Below are 18,375 nucleotides of genomic sequence, written 5' to 3' on the forward strand. Positions count from 1 at the left end.
TCATAGATGTTAGGGTCAGAAGGGACCTCAATAGATCATCGAGTCCAACCCCCTGCATAGGCAGGAAAGAGTACTGGGTTTAGATGACCCCAGCTAGATGCCTATCTAACTTCCTCTTGAAGACCCCCAGGGTAGGGGAGAGCACCACCTCCCTTAGGAGCCCATTCCAGACTTTAGCCACACTAACTGTGAAGAAGTTCTTCCTAATATCTAGTCTAAATCTGCTCTCTGCTAGCTTGTGGACATTATTTCTTGTGACCCCCAGGGGTGCCTTCATGAGTAAAGCCTCACCAATTCCCTTCTGCGCCCCCATGATGAACTTATAGGCAGCCACAAGGTCGCCTCTCAACCTTCTCTTGCGGAGGCTGAAGAGGTCCAGGGGCCCCAGTCTCTCCTCATAGGGCTTGGTCTGCAAGCTCTTAACCATATGAGTGGCCCTTCTCTGGACCCTCTCCAGGTTATCCACATCCCTCTTAAAGTGTGGCACCCAAAATTGCATGCAGTATTCCAACTGCGGTCTGACCAGCACCTGATAGAGGGGCAGTATCACCTCCTTGGTTATGTTCGTCATGCATCTGCTGATACACGATAAAGTGCCATTTGCTTTCCTGATGACTTCGTCACACTGATGACTCATGTTCATCTTGGAGTCCACTAGGACTCCAAGATCCCCTTCTGCTTCCATGCCACCAAGCAGGTCATTTCCTAGGCAGTAGGTATGCTGGACATTTTTCCTCCCTAGGTGCAGCACTTTGCACTTCTTGTTGAATTGCATTCTGTTTTTTTTTCTGCCCATTTATCCAACCTGTCCAGGTCTGCTTGTAGTTGTTCCCTGCCCTCCGGTGTGTCCACATCTCCCCACAGTTTTGTGTCATCCGCAAAGTTGGACAGAGTACACTTCACTCCCTTGTCCAAGTCGCTTATAAAGACATTGAAGAGTATTGGTCCAAGGACTGAGCCCTGCAGGACCCCACTGCCCACACCCTTCCAGGTCGATACTGACCCATCCACTATGACTCTCTGGGTACAACCCTCTAGCCAATTCGCCACCCACCGGACCGTGCAGTCATCCAAGTCGCAGACTCTTAACTTGTTCCCCAGTATGGTGTGGGATACTGTATCGAAGGCCTTCCTGAAGTCTAAGTAAATGAAGTCTACCCCTACTCCTGCATCCAGTTGTTTTGTAACCTGGTCATAAAATGTAGTAGTAGTAGAAGGCTACTTGGGCAGCAGTGACCACGAGATGATAGAGTTCAGGATCCTAATGAAAGGAAGGTGGAAGAGCAGAGTTAGGACTGTAGACTTCAGAAAAGCAGAGTGTCTCACTCGGGAAGCTCTGGGGCAGCTTCCCCTGGGAAGCCATTCTTCAGAAGAGAGGAAACTAGGAGATCTGGTTGTACTTTAAGGAGGCCTTACTAAGAGTGCAGGAACAAACCTTCCTGATGCCCAGGAAGACAAGCCAAGGTGTTCTTCTGCCATACTTGCTAAGCAGGGAACTCTTCAGTAAACTAAGTTACAAAAAGAAAGCTTATAAGAAGTGGAAACTTGAACAAATAAATAAGGAGAAGTCTCAGATCATTGCTCAGGCATGCAGAGATAAAGTCAGAAAGGCCACAGGACAATTGGAGTTGCAGCTAGCATGGGCCATGAAGGGTAACAAAAAGGGTTTCTACAAGTATGTCAGTAGCAAGAGGGGGATTGGGGAAAATGTGAGTCCTTTATTGAATGGTGGAGGAAACCTTGTGACAGAAGATGCAGAAAAGGCTGAAATGCTCAATAACACCTTCATCTCAGTCTTCACAGGCAAGGTCAGCTCCCAGACTACTGCACCAGGCAGCACAGCTTGGGGAGGAGGTAAGCATCAAACGGGAGTGAAAGAACAAGTTAGGGACTATTTAGAAAAGCTGGACATATACAAGCCCATGGGGATGGACCTGAGGGTGCTGAGTTGGCTGATGAGATTGCAGAGCCATTGTCCATCATCTTTGAGCCCCATCATGGTGATCAGGAGAGGTCCTGGATGATTGGAAAAGGCCACACATAGTGCCTAAATTTGAGAAAGGGGAAAAAGGAGGATCCAGGGAAGTACAGATCAATCAGCCTCACCTCATTCCCTGGAAAAATAATGGAACAGATCCTCAATGAAATTATTTCTAAGCACTTGAGGGAGAAAAAATCTGATTAGGAAGAGTCAGCAGGGATTCACCAAGGGCAAGTCATGCCTGACTAACCTGATTGTGTTCTGTGATGAGCAGGAATCCTGGTTTTCCCTGATAAAAACAATCCTCAATTTTTTAATTAAAAAAATAACCCAAAATCCATATATTTCTGTGATTAAAATGAACCACCACTATGTATATCTATATATTAGTGGCTTTTAATTTTAATCATGGAAAAAGGTGGACTTTTTTAATCCAAAAACTGGAGATATTTTTTTTTATCAGAGAAAACCAGAATTCCTGATGATAAGGGGACTGGCTAATCTCATGCAAAATTCATCTGAATAAATCAAACCATGTTGATCTGTTTGAGCTAATGACTCAAATTGACTTGAGCCAGATAAGTCCCTTGACTCGACTCAACTCAAGCAAACTTAGTGACGTGACTCTACTAGGCTCAAGCTTGACATGTCAATAACTCAACTCAACTTGAGTCTTGAGTCGAGTCATTTGGGAGTCAAGTCCCAATTTTTGTGACCCGTTACAACCCTGCAGAGAGGTTGTGGAATCTCCAACCTTGAAGGTTTTTAAGACCTGGCTGGAGAAAGCTGTGGCTGGGATGGTTTATTTGGGGATGGTCCTTCCTTGAGCAGGAGGTTGGACTAGACCTCCTGAGGTCCCTTCCAACCCTAATTTTCTATGATTCATTTAGTGTATGTATATGTATAGATAGATAGATAGATAGATGTATATCCTATATATTCTATATATAATTATTAATTTAAAAATTATATTTTCAAAAAAATATTTTGACTTATGAACATAGCAATAGAAGGGATCTCCTTGGATATATAGTCCATTCTCCTATATTCTCAGGCAATTATTTTATATTATATTTTATTTGATATATGTGCATGTATATATATGTATGTTTATATATGTCAGGAGTCAGGGCAGAAAGCAAGTGAACTACCCTCATTTGGCCCTAAATTCCTGAATGGGGCTGCCTGCCAGTGGCCTAACTTCTTCCAGCTGCTTATAGTTACCACCATGGGTGTAGCTCCCTGCTTATGAGTAATATCCCTTTAAGTGTCAAGCATATTATTTAACAGGATAGATGTTTCTCTAGTAAGTGCATGAGTTATCATTCCTGGTTCTTAATTATTAACAGCTTTTCCTGATTGACAACTCCCAACTCCTTGTTCCTGACCATGTGGCTCCAGTCTGGCCCCCTGCTTTTGACTCCTGAGTTTGTTAACATTTAAACCCCTTGCTTGTGCGTTTTCTGCAACCCTTGTTTCCTGACCTTGCCTGCTCCTGTGTTCTTACTTGACCTAGATTTCACTCCTGCATGTCTCCTTAGCTTTCAATCTCTTGTTTCCCAATTTGGCTCCTTCTGGACTCATAGATGATTCACAGATGCTAGAGTTGGAAGGGACCTCAACAGATCATTGAGTCCAACCCCCTTGCCTAGGCAGGAAAGAGTGCTGGGGTCAGATGACCCCAGCCAGATGCCTATACAGCCTCTGTGGACTCTGCTTGTCTCTTGTCCCTTAAGTTATTGATTCAGTTTAGATGCAACTACTCATGCTATTAATGCTATAAACACTTACTGTAGAGTAAAATATTGTGCAATAAACCTTCCCTGGAAGCGTGTGTCTATGTGTTCCTTGTCGGGAGCAAATCTACTCTTAATGGGAGCAGACCAGTACAGGGCTGTTCCTATCCTGCTCTGCCTCCCTGCGACCCTGAGACCTCCAGGCTCCCTCAGATTCCTAGCCAAGGTGCTGGCTGGAAACATGGGGCCAGTCCTGATATGCACAGAGCCAGGAGTTACTAAGCAGTTAGTTTTAATACCTGTATTTACACATAGTAGCTAACTGTTCAGTAGGCTAATTTACTGAACAGTGGACACATCCATACAAGATGCTTAACTTTGCATAGGCTTAGTTTATTGAGAAGTTAGCATGCACATCTACATGTGCACATGCTTACTTCACAGTAAGTCTCCCTAATCCTGAGTAAATTTGATACTTGCAAATGCAAGTAACAAATTTACTCAGAATTAGGAATATCACTGTAGCACTCGGGTAGATTCCTGACTGGAAGCAAAATCTGTTCCTGGTCAGCCATCTACCAGGGGGCAGGAGATAGCTCCCTGCCCTCAGGACCTGCCTGCTGTCAAGGCAAGCTCCACCACAGAAACCCAGGCAGAGACTGTGTCCCCTGCCCCAGCAGCAGGGAATTCAAGCCCCCTGCTCCAGGATTGTGATGAGGTAGTGGGAGCTGGGAGATCATTGTCTCCCAGGCCTGCTTTGCCATCTCTCAACCATCAGACCCTTATCTCCTAGCCTGAGTTCCATGGTTATGGGGCTCAGGGTGGGAGACCTCTATCTCCCAGCATGAGCCCTATAACAGTGGGGCTCTGGCTGGGAGACAAGCATCTCCCAGGAGTGGCCTCATGGTCATGGAGCCACTGCTGGAAGATATGGGGCTCAGGCTGGGAGACCCTTGTCCATACAGTTGGCACTGGGAGCTCCCTGCTGGCAGGGGCAGGTGAACCTATTCCCTGCCCAACTCCATGAGTGTGTCACTGGTTGGGGAACAGACTGGGGAGTTTGTTTCTTCACCAGCTCCACATTTATATAGCTGGGTGGGGAACAAACTTCCCAGCCCCTACCCTATGTGTGCAGGTGGGGACAATGTTCCCCTGTCCTGGCAGCAGGGAGCTTCTAGGCCCTGCTCCTGGATCACACGGGCTGGGAGCGTGTTCCCAACCTCATCTACAGGATCACAATTGCAACTGAAGATCACACGCTGGGAGCAGGGGCTGGGGCAGTCCCCAGCCAGCTCTGGGCTGCACAGACTTCCCCAAACACCCTGGCTGGGAATTGTCCCAGTCAGGGGTAGATCCTAGCCCCATTCCCTAATCGGGTGATTTAAGCACAGGGCTTGGAAAGAGCTGCAGGGATGGGGTGGGGTGGGGTGGGGTGGGTCCCAGCCCCTTGCCCTGACCCATAGGTGGGGCAGCTAGCAGCAAGCTTACTGCTAGCTGCCCCACCTATGGGTCAGGGCAGGGGGCTGGGACCTTCCCCTCCTCTGCAGCTCTTTCCAAGCCCTATGCCCCATACCCCATAACCCTGTTCGGGTAGCCAGGGCTGGGAGTTCCTTGCTGCCAGGGTAGGGGGGCATTACCCCTGCCTCAGCAGAAGGCAACACCCTGGGGACAGGAGACAGCTGTTTCCTAGTTTAATGTTCCCTGTCAGCCCCTCGGATAGCACTCAGGTAGAGCCTGGTGCTCCCTCCAGTGGCAGCAGGGGACCATAGCAGGGCTTCAGAAATCTGGGAGCAAATCTGCTCCCTAATACAGATGTTGACACCTACCTAAAAACCCCTACTCTGGCTTATTTTACATCCAAGTAAATCTAGGCTAGAGTAAATGCATGGGTATATGGGACAATGGGTGTGTCTACACGTGTATTTGATCTGGAAACAGTTTACTTAATAGTAAACTACTTGCAACTAAATGCTCCAGGGCAGGTGTCCATGCATGCAATGCCTCAGGAACAGATTTGCTGCTCATGGCAGCAGTCTGCTCCCACTCCTGCTGGCCCTGCACTGGCCCCTGCAGCCGCCAGGGGGAGCTATAGGCTCCCCCTAGAAGCTAGCTCAGAGGCTGACGGGAAGCATATCTCCTGTTGGGGCATGTCTTCTGTTATGTAATGCTGGGGCAGACTTCACCACCAAAGTCCAGGCAGGGTCAATGTCCGCCTGACCCAGTAGCAGAGAGCTCCTGACTCCAACTCCCTGATGGGGGTCAGGGGGATTGGAAAGAGCTGCAGGAGAGGGGAAGGTCCCATCCCCTTGCCTTAATCTTCTAGTGGGGCAGTTAACAGTGAGCTCCCAGCTGGGTAGGGATTCTGCTGAACTGAGCAGTAAAGCATCTCGTGTTGACACACCCAGTAAATGGTGCAGATGCGTACATGATTACACTTTACTGCACAGTAAATTAGTCTACTGATCAGCAAAGTGCCTCATGCACACCCTTCCCTTGTTCCTAGATTCTAACTCTGGCTTTGATGGTATGGGCTTCAAACTCCAATAATCCTGATTCCCACTTGGTCCCCAAGCCTAGTTCTATATATCCCAGAGCTTTGTATTTAGGATGGTTGAAGAAAAAAAAAATAGTACAGTATGAAAAGCAACATAATTAATTGCATACAAATGTGAAAGGGGAAAGGAATTTAAAAAATGCTGTAGGATAAAAAATATTAAATGAAAAATAGGCTAAGTTCAAATATCAGGGTTTGACACCATTCATTGGGGGGAAAGAAAAAAAGGGTTTGTCATATGGGGGAGGCAACCTTGTGACAGAAGATGTAGAAAAGGCTGAAATGCTCAATACCTTCTTCACCTCAGTCTTCACAGGCAAGGCCAGCTCCCAGACTACTGCACCAGGCAGCACAGCTTGGGCAGGAGGTAAGTATCAACCAGGAGTGAAAGAACAGGTTAGGGACTATTATCAGTGAAAACAAAATGGGTTTGGCAAACCTGCTAGACTGAAGCAATGTTTTCATACCATGTTGCCTTCACCCCTGGGGTCTTCTACTCACTCTTGCACCCTGATACCCCAAGCCACAACTTGCACCATGCTTCCCTTCCCACACTAGTCCCAGTCCTAATCCTTGCTCTCCTTGCCCCACTATCCCCCTTCCCATTACACACCCCCAAAGAAAGATTATTGTCTGCCTGCGATCCAGTGTTACGAAATGTACATGAGATGCTGACTGCTCAGTAATTACTAAGCAGTCATTTAGTAATTGTCAACAAATGGCAACTGCCCTGGTTCAGTAAATAATATTCTTGTTAAGGATGATAATCACCCTAGAAAAGTACAAGTGCATGCATCTCCAACTGACTTGCAATTTTACCACAATAGGAGATTCCTTTTTTCTTTTTAACCTTAGTTTTTAGAACACTCATAATATGGAGGACCCAGTCTATTTCTGTTCCTGACTTCTTTTCTTCCATTTACGTTGCTTGAGTCATTTCTATCCAGGGAATTTTCTAGGCTTGACTCTTCTCTTTACTTTACAATACAGTTCTGTTCACTTTCAACTGAAGTAGCATGTCTCTAACTTTAAAGAGAGTTAAGAACTGTGCCCTCAGTCCCCAAGGCATAATTCAAGTCACTTCCTATTATAGATTTGGGATGCAGCTATAAATAGTTATAACTTGTTAAAAGTTATACTCATGTCTAGTGTAACTTCACCGACTCTACTTAGCTGTAGTTGTAATGAACTGGCTTCAGTAAAATTTCCTGAGGGAAAATCTGGCCTCCCATTGTGTTTCCTCCTCTCCCCCCCGACCCCCAAGGAAAAACAGTGCAACACTGTGATTCCAACTTGTCTAACAACTTGTCTAACAAAGTATCTTTAGTCTCAGCCTTATTTTGGTGTAAAGCCTGTTCAGTTTAGTTTGTACCCAATGCAAGTCCCCTAGACTAGGAGAAAATATGACTGTTTAACTTTGGCTTGCTTTGCATACAAAACCAAAAAGTTCAAGACCCAAATGCCTTGTCCCTATGAATACTGTCTATCTTATATACCTACAAATGCTCTATCAGCTTCTCTCAGGTGACAACCATCAAAGTTTAAATATGTATATGGATCCTTTCATTACCAGAGGTGATCAGAACACTGAAGGAAGAACATGCTTTGCTGACTAAATGCATCTTGTTTCTGAAACTATTCTTTTTTTCTAATCTGAACTGTTTTTTATATTAACCAATGTTTATAATATGCTAAATTATGAAAATAGGACAATATCCATTATCCTTCTAAACTCCTTTCAATACAGAATATGCTCTGGATCCTACTCGGGGAAGCCAGAATTGCAGCATACTCTGTGTGTGTGTGTGTGTGTGTGTGTGTGCACGCGCGCGCACTATGGGAACATCCAGACGAGTGCATACGTGCCTGTTGCTCCACCTCAAACCCCTTTAAGGCAGGGAAACAGGCACATGCGGGAATGAAAAAAAGTTCCCCGCACTGCAGATTTGCAGTGCGGGGAGAAAATTAGACCCCTAGATATCATCCACGTGTCTAAAAAACTGCTCCACAATAGAGCAGAGCAAGGCATGGTTCAAGACTGTGCCCAGAGCCAGTCCTCCAAAAGAGATGCTCTGGTTTTGGCCAGAGCATCTCTTTCATGTTTCTGCTGCCCCCAGTGCTGTCCAAGGTAAGTTGTGGGGGAGGGGGTTCATGGGTGTTGCAGGGGGGGTTGAGGGGTAGGGGTTTGGAGAGTGGCGGTAGGGGGGATGTCCCTGGGGCTGCAGTGCAGGGTGAGGACCTGGCCCAGATCCCTGAGGCTCACTAGTCTGGCTTTGCACTGGAGCGGGTTGCACGGCTCTGGGAGGCGCACACAGGAGCCGTGCCTCCTGGAGCCCTGTAACCCACTCCAGTGCAAGGCCGGACTAGCAAGCCACGTGGGGCTGGGTCAGGTCCTCACCCCTCTACAGACACAGGAGGCAGAGGTGGGAGCCAGCCCTGGGGCCCGGCCCATGCTGACAGGAGTCGGCACGGCATGTGGTTCCAGCGTGCCGGGTCCTGCCACAGCTGGGCCCTTCCTATAGCTGCAGGACCTAAGTCAAAAAAGAATATTCAGGAAAGAAAGATATATATAATTTGGATTTTCTCCAGCAGTTTTCACATTGTTGCATGTTATTGTAGAAAACTTTGTTTTAAAAGAGAAGAAAGCAATGTTTTCAATTGAATACATTCATTAATATAATTACTCCTATAGTTAATCAATTATGATAATTTATTGTTTGATTCTAACATGTTAAACAAATGCCTAAAATGTGTTCTTCTGTAAGCTGAGTTGCCTGTGTGACCCTGAAAGTGTTTTCTTTTTAACACACCTTTACTAAAATCAATAATTCTTATGGATACCTTGAGAGTCATTCATCAAGACAATTGCATTTTCGAACGGTACATGAAAAATATGCGCAGGAGTTGGATCCATTAAATTATGATGGACCACTCTATAAAAGCATAATAAATTAAATGTTTCCATTTTATTTTAGTTATGGCATTAATATGTTTGACCTTACTTCAGTCAGTCCCTGGTAAAAATATTTTTCAGAATCCTGTTTTAAGGTGATAAATGGTTTTTCTCCATTTCATAGATGTTTGGATTGGAAGGGACCTCAGTAGATCAACAAGTCCGACCCCCTGCCATGGGCAGGAAAGAGCACTGGGGTTAGATGACCCCAGCTAGGTGCTTGTCCAGTCTCCTTTTGAAGACCCCCATGGTAGGGGAGAGCACCACCTCCCTTGGAAGTCCGTTCCAGATTCTGGCAATCCTTATCATAAAGAAATTCTTCCTTATGTCTAACCTAAATCTGCTTTCCATCAATTTGTGGCCATTGTTCCTAGTTACTCCAAGGGGTGCCCTGGAAAACAGAGCATCTCATTCCTTCCTGCCCTGCCCCGCCCCCCCACCCCAATGAATTTGTAAGTGGTCACAAGATCACCTCTCAGCCTTCTCTTGCAGAGGCTGAAGAGATCCAGGTCCCTCAATCTCTCCTCGTAGGGCTTTGCCTGCAGGCCCCTAACCATATGAGTGGCCCTTCTCTGAACCCTCTTGAGGTTGTCCACATCCCTCTTAAAGTACAGTGCCCAAAACTGGATGCAGTACTCCAACTGCAGCCTGACCATCAATGCCACATAGGGGAGAAGCATCACCTCCCTGGACCTGTTAGTCATACATCTGCTAATGCGTGATAAAGTGTGGTAAGCTTTACTGATCACTTCTTCACTGATCAGTTCATCATTTCAATCATAGTTGCTTTTCAATTTGCTTTAATCGTTATAGTTGCGAAGCAAAATAATCTCACAGCTTTAGTAATGTACAAATATTTGTAAACAGCATTCTTTTTGTTCTTCCTACCATATAGAACTAGTCCATTCATCTAATACAGTCTTGTCCTCTCTAATATCAAAACACACCTCACTGATGTGCTTCCTCATCCTGTAAGCTAGTCCTCTCTCATGTCAAGTTGCTCTTGCATGATTCCAAGTTGTGCTATTGTGTTCATTAAAGGACCCCATGCTAGTAGAGCATACCCTTTATCATTCTTAAAACTTTGCTTTTGTTTTGGGCCAAACCCCCAACTCCCACGGGAAGGAAGGGGAGTAAACTGCCCTACAGTTAGGCAGATAAAGTGCTGAGACTAGTTCTATTCTGTAGGGGAAAAAAATCCATTATTCCTTATGTTCCCTCATATGCCTTGTATCCATATGTCATGTCCTGCTTTATAAGCTTTTTGTCTCGTGGGATATTTTTTGTTGTATATTTGTACAGTACCTTATGTAATCAAGTCCTAGTTCATGAATGGGTCTCCTAGTCACTCTAGTGACACAAACAAAACAAATAGTAAAAGTAATTAGGTGTAGAGTTAGACTCTTTCAGATCTAGGTCCAGCACAGTATTAGTCAATGGAATTCTCTGTTAAGAATAAATTTAGGTTTGAAACATGAAGAGCCTATTATCTGCTTGAAAATGTCTCAGTAGATTAGTCATATGATCATAAAGTTGCAATCTATTACATTTCCCATCTGTAATATTAGTAGCAATATTCAGATACAGTAAGTAAGGCTGTTGTGAAGAAGTAAATAGTTTAAACAGTGTATTAAAAACTAGTAAATCATTTATAATTAATTCACTTGAGGAATTACTTTTTCTTACTACAAGCAAAATATTAGTAAACAGACACTCACTAAAATATGGACTTTTTAAGTCAAACTTACTTTGGGGGGTTTCAGGGTTTTCATTTTATGGGTGCATTTTAAACATTTACTTAAAGTCATATTATGCATATCAGATGCTCTGTGTTGGATGAGTATCACAAAATAGATCAAAACTTAGGAGGGATGTCTTTAAGGAGCTCCTAGAGTTCATTTCTCAAAGGTATAGATAACAGTTCAGTGAAAGAAAGCATATAAACAGGAATAGTAAAAAAATATATAATAATATGATGACTCTCATGGTTTCTGCTAGTCTTCCCTAGAAACAGTAGACTCCTGTAAGATGTCCTAGCTAGCTATAGAGCTTAAACTTCTATCTCATGTGTCATGTTCACATAAAATAATTTTGTATATGGCCCACTCAGATGTTTGTCTGGTTTGCTTAATTAGCTCTTTGTCAGATATCTGAACAGTTTGTGTAGGTTCTCATGTTGTATTAATAAGTGATGTGTCATGCAAATAAATGCTGTGTAGATCTTACTTACTGGTATTTTCTGTTGCATCATGACCACTGATGTACAGAACCTACTTTGCATGTATAAGCTTATCTGCAGAAGATGTAGTCTGGTTCCTCTCAAGCCCACTTAATTAGCTCGTTGCCGACTTTGTTTTAAGGATTTTTACAAATAGTGTAACCTCTGTTTTTAATGTTATTGCATATCCCATGGTGGACACAATTTTACAATTATAAATTAACTATTTTTGTGTGTGAGCTGTAAATTTTGATTTCTGCAAGTGTTTATGTTCCATGTTTCAGTCAAGCACCTATATAATCAATGTGGGCCAGATTTATTCACTCTAGAAGTCCTTATATAAAATAAATAAGTGCAACTTTGGTCCTGCTCTCCTGTTGTCTCTGGAAAATTGAAATAAAAACCTGTCTGATAGCTACATGCAAAGGTACTTCATACTCAAAAGCATTTCTACTTGCTGGGAATCTAAAACTATAAACATCTTTTAAGGGGTCCTTTTTAGAAGGACAACCTACCAAAAATATTTATAGTTACAGATGCTGATGTTTTAATCATTTAATTTTATCAGAAGTATAGCAAACCCCATAGTTCAACTCATATTTGTCCATTTGTTTGAAAGTCAGAACTCTGATACTCATCTGTCTCTCCATCTATAAATCAAGAAATCCAATTAGATTCAACAGTAGTAAATGGGTGGCTCTCCCTGTTCAATCTGTCCCAATTCAATGGCATCCCTATGTTCATGTTCTGCTCAGTTTGGTAACACTAGCTGTGCTGCTGCAGATCTGATTTGGTATAATGTAAAGTTAGCTATAGGCTACTAGGGACACATCAGCCTGGTTCAGTCTAATCCCACTTAATCAGAACAGGGTTCAGAATCTTGGTATGTGGAGGGTTTTTAGGGAAACTTCAGATACAAGATTAAAGAAACCCCTGTAAATTCAATGACACCTTCCAGAGCACATCTTACAAAAATCCTATGCATTTTCATAAGTAACAATAATGCTGTATCTCTTAAAAATGAGCACAGATTAATTAAATGAACCTAATGAGTAAACAGGGCAGTCTGCAAGCAGTTCACCGGGAGCAAGAGAAGGAAATGGAAGAGGAAGAAGAGCCAAGCACCAGGCACCAGATCCTGCGTATGAACTGTCACGACCCAATGATTTTGGTGCCTCAGCACTATGGAATTTTCTTGTCACATGAGAGCCTCTTGCACAGCGACGGTTTTTGCTGCATAAAGAACCCGCGTGCAGGAGAGAGTTCCCGCCACTTTACAGCTGTCTTTGCAGGATGCATTTTCTCTTTGCAGCACAGAAATGCACAGTGCAAAGAGTTCCCGCCATTCAGATGCAAATTCGTGTCCCGCAATTGGCTAGTGCTAAATTATTCACACGTGGCGGCCGGTAATTGGCTTGCTGGCCGTTTAAAAACTAGCGCGACTTCCACCCAAGTCGAAGAGCTTTGAGAACGCTGCAGAGTGCCTCGAAAGAGATCCGACTTGCAGCTAGCTGATCGATAGACAGATCACCTATCGATCCTTCTTCCCGTCGCCGAACGCAGTCCCAGACGTACCCTTTTCCCGCCGGCTTGAGTTATGGACGGATTTACTGGCATTGGCCTCGCCAGCTGGAGCAACTCACATTGTTGTCCAGACGACCGAACCGTTTCCATCGCAGCCACCCACGACGTAAGTAAAGTTTTTTGCAACCATTAAGCCTTGTCAGCTTCTCCATTCACCAGCCCGCCCTGACGAACAAGCAGTTTCTAAATCACCTCAAGTCGGCTCAGCCCGGCCGAGACATGAACCAGGCATGTCTGTGTGGTTGGCTTGCTGACTGTTTATTTGGTGGGCTGTGTATTTGGGCATGTGTTCTGAGCAGGTGGGAGTGCTGCTAGCTGCGTGATTGCTGGGAGATTGCTTCATGTGTATGACAAAAGCCATAAAAAGGACAGAGCCAGTCCAGGACCAGCAGGGGAGTTTGATAGGGAATGTCTGCTTGGAAAGAGGGGCAAGAAGAGAGTGGTGGCAGATTAAGAAACCCAGAGAAATGGCTGGAGTATACTGTAGTGCCAGAGGCACTGCCACTGCCAGCTCTTCCTCTGCTTGCACCTGTGATATCTCTGTCCAGACAGGACATCTCACAGTTGAGGCTTCAGCTCAGCTCCTGATTTTGTTGCTATGGAGACTGTGGCTTGCAGGTTCCTTCTGGTGACAGCCAGGTGGAGGAGAGCCTGCAATGTAAGCAGTGCCTCCTAGTGCCCTTGCCCTCAGGGAGCAGGCAAAAAAGCTATAGGAGGAGGTGGAAAACTTCCAAAGCATCCTTCAGCATAATGACTTATCGATTCAGTGCTGAAAGAGTCATCCAGGACTGTGGAGGAAGGGCTGCCAGAGGCAGTGCTAAAGAAGAAAGAGGACATAAACTCCCAGAAAGGTGGAAACTGTAAGCTTGTGACCTCTGACAACACACAGAAGTCTTCATTTCCACCTGAACTGGCTTACCTGGAGAACAGATATGGAGCCCTAGCTACAGAGGTAAAGGAGTATGTTCCATTGGTGGAAGAGGCCAGGCAAGGTATTCACAAGTTTGGAAGGATTGAGACCCCTGCTGCCAAGAGGAAGTGATGGGTGTTTGGAGATTCCCTTCTGCAGGGGACGGAGGCATCCATCTGCTAGCCTGAACTGTTGTCTCAGGAGGTCTGTGGCTTCCCTAGAGTCTGAAATCTAAGATGTCATAGCAGGATTACCTGGACACACCCAGACATCTCATTATTACCATATGCTGTTCATCCATATGGGCAACAGTGATACTGCCAGGGGTCACCCTGAGCAGATCAGAAGTAACTACAGGGTTCTCAGTTCAAAGGTGAAGGGGACAGGGGCTCAGATGGTTTCTTTCTTGATTCTTCCAGTCAGGGGGAAGGGCCTGAGCAGGAGCAGATGCATCCTGCAAATCAATGCGTGGCTGTGCAGATGATGTCACCAGCAGAGCTTTGGCTTCTTTGACCATGGGATATTGTTCAAAGAGGAAGGATTGCTAGGAAGAGATGGGGGTCCACCTTACAAAGAGAAGGGAAAGCACCTATGTAGAGTAACCTAGTAAGGAGGGGTTTAAACTAGGTTCATTGGGAAATGGAGACCAAATCCCTGAGGTAAGTGGGGAAGTGGGTAACCTGGAGGAAGCTCAAACAGGATAAGGCAACAGGGAGGTCGTCTTATTCATCCTGAGAAACGGGACAATAGGCTAGTTACCTCAGGTGTCTGTACACAAATGAATTGAGCCTGGGAAAAAAATCAGGAAGAATTCAAAGTCCTCACACTGTCACAAAACCATGGCATGATTAGAATAATCAAGACTTGGTGGGATAGCTGGCATGACTGGGGCACTGTCATGGTTGTGTAAAAACTGTTCAGGAAGAACAGGCATGGGTGAAAAGGAGGAAGAGTTGCAATTTTTGTAGAAGAGCTGTATGATTTCTTTTAGCTCCAGTATGAAACTGGAGAGAGGCCTGTTGAAAGTCTCTGGGTTAAGGTCAGAGGGGAGAGCAACAAAGGTGATATCATGGCGGGGATCTGCTATAGACCAGTAGTCCAGGATGATGAGGTGGGTGGGGCTTTCTTCAAACCACTAGCAGAAGTTTCCCTATCACAGGCCCTGGTTCTTATGGGGAAACTTCATCCCCCTGATATCTTCTGAGACAGCAATACAGCAGTGCATAGGCAATTAAGGAAGTGTTTGGAAAGTTTTGGGGACAAGGTTCTCATGCAAAAGTTGGAAAGACCAACTAGAGATTGTGTTCTTCTTGACCTGCTGCTCTCCAATGGGGAACAGTTGGTGGGGAGCATAGAAATGGATGGCAACTTGGGCAGCAGCCACCATGATGTGATTAAGTTCAGGATCCTGAGGAAAGAAAGGAAGGAGTACAGCAGAGTAAGGATCCTACTCTTCCTTTCCTCAGGATCCTGAACTCAATCATCTCATGGTCACTACTGCCCAATTTGCCATCCATATGTAGTGGTGTTTCATTTTAACCATGGTAAAATGTGGATTTTGGGTTACTTTTTTAAATCCAAAAATTGGGGATTATTTTTATCATCCCTGACCATAAGGCTCAGAGGGTAGTAGTCAATGACTTGATGTCTTATTGGGAGCCAGTACCAAGTGGAGTGCCCCAAGAGTTGGTCCTGGGGGCAGCTTTGTTCATATTTTTGTCAGTGACCTAAAACATGGGACATAGTGCACCTTCAGCAAGTATGTAGATGACACCAGGCTATAGGAAGTAGTAAGTATGTTGGAGGGTAGGGCTAGGATTCAGGGAGACCTTGACAAAATGGAGGATTAGACCAAGAAATATGTCATGGAGTTCAATATGGACAAATACAATATCCTGCACTTACAATGGGACATTCCCATTCAGTGCTACAGGCTAGGGCCTGACTGGTTAGGCAGAAGCTTTGCTGAAAAGGACCTTGGGTTTGCGGTGGACAATATTCTGGATATGAGCCAACAGCATGCCCTTGTTGCAAAGAAAGCTAACAGCATACTGGGCTGCATTAGTAGGAGTGCTGCCAGCAAAGCAAGGGAAGTAATTATTCCCCTCTATTCAGCATTGGTGAGGCCACATCTGGAGTACTGTGTTCAGTTTTGCCGCCTTCTCCCTCCACTACAGAAAGGATGTGAACAAGTTGGAGATAGCCCAACGGTGGGCAACAAAAATGTTTAGGGGTCTGGTGCACATAATGTATGAGAAGAGGCTGAGTGAACTGGGCTTATTTAGTCTAGAGAAGAGAAGACTGAAGGAGGATTTAATAGCAGCCCTAAACTTCCTGAAGGGTTGTTCCAAAGAGGATGAAGCTAGACTGTTCTCAGTGGTGGCAGATGACAGAACAAGGAGCAACGGTCTCAAGTTGAAGCAAGGGAGATTTATTATAGATATGAGGAAAAACTTTCTCAGGAGGGTAGAAAAGCACTAGAGCAAGTTACCCAGAGAGGTTGTGATCTTTCCATGCTTGGAGGTTTTTAAGACTTTGGCAGGATGATCTAGTTGGGGATGGTCCTGCTTTGAGCAGGGGGTTGGACTAGATGACCTCCTGAGGTCTCTTCGAACCCTAATTTTCTATGATTCTGTGATTCAATGATTAAATTATAAAAAATTAGATTCTTGGATTACACAGCTAAGGAACATCTTAATTAATGTAGATGATGCTGAATAGATTTGGCTTTCTCCCTTTAGAAGGATCAGAGAATTTCATCCTTCTAAGCTCTTTAGCTCTCAGGCCTACACATGCATAGCTATTATATTCAATGAATCTTAATGAGGGCAACAGTTAAGGTCAAACTTATTTTTGATTTCATGTAAGTATTGTAGATGTTTTGCAATACTTTACAAACTGTTCTTCACATTTAATTTAAAAGGAAGTAATAGATGGTAGGTCTCTTAGTTTAACAAGTCGCATGTTTACCAGGTGATTCTCAAACAAATAAAATCCAAAATAACATCTGGGAAAAGTCCCTTTGACTGTGCTTCAACCTTTTTTTGTTTGTTTCGTACTGTTTTTGTGTGCGTTCACTTGTTGTACTCTATACCTAAAATGAACCTGAGAAAGTGTGACCCAAAGCTCCAGGAATTGCTTTATGGTAAGAGATTTTAAAAATGGCAAGCATGAGTGTGTGGATTATTGAGGCCTGGGTGAAGATGATAGGTAAGCTTTCACCTACAAATGTTTAGTTTAATATGCTAAACAAAATACTTTAGATAGCTCAAACAGGGGCTGTTCAAAAAAGTGGGGTGGCACATATGGTGGCAATGCACACTGCCCTTAACCAGAGCCTGGCCAGCTGAAGCCATACTCTGCCTGCCAGCCAAACTTCCTGCCACAGCTGCAGCCCTGGCAGGCCCCTAGGTTTCTAGGTAAGTCTCCTGGAGCCAGCACAGTTGCTGACCTCAGCTTCCACTACCCTAGCCAAGATAACCTGCCATGCACCAGAGTGCCTGTGGCACAGGTTTTCTCTGGGGACAAGTTGTAATGGCACAAGATGTGCCACTGCTCCTTGTCCCCAGGGAAACAAACTCACCCACACTCATCTGGATGCACCCAACAGGACTGGTCACTGCTAATTCCTGATCACAGCAGCTTTTGTTGGTTCAAAAAATGACTTGCTCTTTGGGTATGATGGTTTCCAAGGTAGGTTTCATTAAGCCATCATTACAGGCATTTAATGTTAGTTCATGCAAGTTAAAACTTGTTAACTTGTGCTAAGCACTCACCGAGTGTCTCAAAGTAACCCTTGCCTGAAGTGGTATAAACTCTGGACTGTGCTGCATAGATTGTTAGGGTAACTTCAGTCTGTTCCCTAGAGATAAAATGAGGAATGTGCAGTCCTCCAGCATCCCAGGAAGCACATCCTCCCCCCGCAGGCAGGAATTGATATCAGGTTTTCTTGCTTCTAGCCATGCCCCAGCTTACCAGCCCTCTAACAGCAAGTCAGATTGTGCAGGCAAGAAATAGTATTAACTTTTAACATGTGACTGTTCACAGTACATTCTAACTTTAACACCATTTAACATTCCATAGATTTAATACAGTCTAAGTGCAACATGCAACTTTACCCTAGCAGGGAAACTGGTTTTCTCCGATTTAAACAAATCCCCAATTTTCAGACGTGGATTTTGGGTAAATTTTTTATATCTGAAAATTGGGGATTTTTTTAAATCAAAGTGTGTGTGTGTATCATGGTTTTCTCTGATTTACACACACACACACACACACACACACACACACACACACACACACACACACACACATATATATAGTGTAATCAGAGAAAACCAGAATACTTGGCCTTTTTAGCTGGTGTTCGAGTCCAGATTTTCTGAGACTGTAGATCTCTCGTTACTGTACAGGTATCATGTTTCTGTGATAAGGTGAAG

The sequence above is a fragment of the Alligator mississippiensis genome, chromosome 1 (assembly GCF_030867095.1).
Source record: "Alligator mississippiensis isolate rAllMis1 chromosome 1, rAllMis1, whole genome shotgun sequence".
NCBI lineage: Eukaryota > Metazoa > Chordata > Crocodylia > Alligatoridae > Alligator > Alligator mississippiensis.